Source organism: Arachis duranensis, chromosome 2 (assembly GCF_000817695.3).
Source record: "Arachis duranensis cultivar V14167 chromosome 2, aradu.V14167.gnm2.J7QH, whole genome shotgun sequence".
NCBI lineage: Eukaryota > Viridiplantae > Streptophyta > Magnoliopsida > Fabales > Fabaceae > Arachis > Arachis duranensis.
In genome coordinates, this window is record NC_029773.3 from 11,650,587 (window position 1) to 11,654,077 (window position 3,491).

Here is a 3,491-nt window from a genome sequence, read left to right on the forward strand (position 1 = left end):
ATAAAATATAATTATAATAAATTCAAAGACATATTTTATATTTATATCATTTATTGCTTTTAGCAAATACAAATGTAAATTAGAATAAAATTGTACAAGACTTCGTTGGTACGGGTTAAAAGAAGTATCGGGAATTCGTTGGTCTTGGTGATGACACGATTGGACTTCTGGAGCCGTAGGGGTGGTACCTACAAAGACACTCCAACGCTCAAGTCAAAATGGATCTCAGAGGTATAGATGAGAGTTATGAGTGTGTAACGTACTTGAGGGAGCACTTGACTCCCTTTATATAGTTTGCAGTCATTGTCTTATCTTTATTTTGTTGTCTAAAATAAGAAAAGTATTTGAATTTGAATATTGGTTAAGGATTTGAGGTCCCCTAGGCAGTTTGGCCATGGTGGTGGCTTAGGCCTGGGTAGTTGGGTTGTTGCTACTCCACTAGGGGACCCGGAGATCCGGTTCGGAACAGTTACCGCCAGAGCGAGAGGGTGTGCTTGCGCAGTCTCGTCACTGGAGGAGTTCGTTTTGCCGTGGGGGTTGCGATTCGTGAGCCTAGCATGGGGAATGAAGTGCCACATACATCGAACTTCCCTTCTGGATCGGAAATCCGTGGAGCACTTGGCCGTCTCATCTTTTGACCGTTGCATTCTTTGAAGGGTTTGTCAATTGCGGCTTCCCATGCGTCATAATGACGTTTTAATGCAAGAAGAGAAGTTTTAGATTTTTTTCCTATTTTGCCCTCCGTTCCTCTGCATTTCATTTGAAACGTTTGGAGGCTTTTATTTCGTAACCGCTTTTCCTTATCTTTTTATTTCCTTTGCTTGTAACTACTCCTCCTTCTTTCTTCCATTTTCCTTGCTCGAGTGGTTTCCATATTTCCTTTTTTGTGTTGCTTTTGGCTGGATTTTTGTGTTCCGGTGTGCTAATTGTGCTATGTTTTCCTGTGCGTTCTGCATCTCTACTTTTATCATTTTGTCTTTCTGAGAATGAGGTTGGTGTCTTTGTTGTTATTTTCACGTTTTTCTTTTGATTTATTTCCTTCTGCATTTGTCTTTTTCGGGGTGCTTTTAATGTAAGGATAATAGGAAATTAGTGGGGCTGCCACTGTTTTGCCATAGCTTGGAGATGGTAGGAAAACAGCGAGAAGGCGCCACTATTTTTTAGATATCCTTTGGGAGCCTTTAGTATATAATCTGTATAGTTTTCTTCTTCTGGGGAGTGGGATGACGGTGGTGCCCCCTTTCATTTATAAGTACGGTTCGGTGGAGAACTGAGGGCGCTAAGATTTTTGTTTTTCCGGCCAGAGGCGTTCCTAACGCTTATTATTGGGTAATCTCGTACGTGTGGGGGACACGTTCCCGGCTTATAAAAGACAACCTCCAGAAGTTGCATGATGATGGCGCGGTATGTGGAGGTTGCAAGGCAAAGCACCAGTATATGATCTTTTGCTTTTCGGGGTGGATGAGAATGTTTGCTACATAAATTTTTACTTTCTCCGAGTCACCGACGAGATGTGCGTTTACGAGTCTATATTCACGTGGTTGGGGATGCGGCTTCCCTTTTCTGCATTTGTTCAAGCTTTGCTCGATCGGTGTTCGGTGGTGCCGTCTCAATTACATCTAAATAGATGGGCAGCCATCCAGGCTTTCGAACTAGTTTGTGAGTATCTGGAGCTCCCTGCTCGTCTGGAGGTTTTCCTGTATTTTTCCTTGTGCACTCTCCCAACCAAGGAGGGAAAGCACAAGAAAGGCTACGTGTCATTCCGAGCCCAATTGAATTAGCTGATCTTTGGGTTGTTCGAGATTTCTTTTCACAACTTTAAGCAGGAATATTTTAAAGTCCAACCTGTTTGGGGGCATTGATGACAAGTCATCATACACCCATTTTTCAAGCTAATTTCACTTGTTTTATTAGTCTTTATGCACTTTCTTGCATCCTAAGTAAGTGATTTGGAGTGAAAATGCATAACTTCTTTAAATCAAGCAACTACCATTAAATTGATGCTAATTCATGAGGTTTAAGCTAATTTTAATTGAATTTTAATTGATTTATAAGCCTTGTGAATTTAGTGAGACTTTGAGTAGTTGTTTTGGTTTATTATAGGTGAAGAAAATAAGAAAAGAGGAAGCGTGGCTTAAGAAAGCGTGGCCCAAAGAGAAAAAGGCGTGGCGCATAAAGGAGGAGTGCAAGCATTGCCCTCCACAAGGGCACACTGCCCTCTAGAAGGGCAACATGAGCAAGCAAGCCTTGAGAGGCAACGCTGCCCTGCCCACGACAAGGGCAGAGCACAAATTTGTGCCTTGGATCAAGGAAAGTAAAAACATTGCCATGCCCTCCTCAAGGGCAGTATCGGGCTCACCAAAGGGAGAAATTCAAAGAAAAAGTTCACCATTGCTTGCCACAAGGGTCGAACACGGAACCATGAGGAAACAAGAAACTAAGCCTTACTTTGGTGCCAAGAAAATCAAAGAAAAGAAGTAGCGTGTGCGTCACACAAGGATCGAACACGGGGCTTCAATGTGGAAACATTGCCCTGCCCTCCGCGAGGGCAGGGCAGCATCTTGTGGTGCACGGCCAGCGCACCAAGGGAAGTCTCGGCAGCACCAGCAGCACGCACGGGCACCATTCTGGCGCACCAAAAAGTTCTGCCCTGCCCTCCGCGAGGGCAGGCAGCATCCTGCACGCACCAACGCACCACACGCACGCACCATGGGCCAGATGCACAATTTTCTGCCCTGCCCTCCACAAGGGCAGGGCAGCCTCCTGGGAGCTACTTTCTTCATGGGCTGAAATTGGATTAAAAATCCAATAAAATTCATTTCTTCACCAAATCAAAAGCTCATCCAAATTCCAAAATCCAAGAATAGAAAGTGTATAAATAGGAGATAGTTTGATGTAATCAGGACCTTTCACTTTACTTTTGAACTTTGATCTTTCTTTTGAGCTTTGAATTTTATTTGTGAATCTAGGAACTTCTCTTGGTGACCTTACTGAGATTTCAGAGAATTGGGGAGGAGAATTGATCTCTCTTCTTCCTCGTTCTTGCTTGGGCATTTCTACTTTTCTTGTTTTGAGTTTTGGGTGTGAAGAATTGAGAAAATTCTGTCTCAATCTCCATTCAAAATCTCTTTAATTCCTCTTCTGCATAATTGAACTAAATTTCATTTCCTTTACTGCTTCTTCTTTAATTTCTTGTCAATTGCTTTGAGAACTTGGATCTGGGAAGGCAATTGAGATCTAGACTCTGCTATCTAGTCTCTTGAGTCCTGAGATCCCATTTTTCCTTTTGGTTCTTCTGTGAACCTTTGCTGCAAGTTAATTTCCATTTCTGTTTAGACTCTAGTCATTTCTAATTCAACTTCTGCTTTATTAATTGTTGCAATTTAATTTCCTTTGCTGAAATTCTGAATTCCCAATCCTCAACTCCCTTTTCCATTCAAGCAATTTATATTTCTTGCACTTTAAGTTACTGCACTTTACATTTCTTGCAC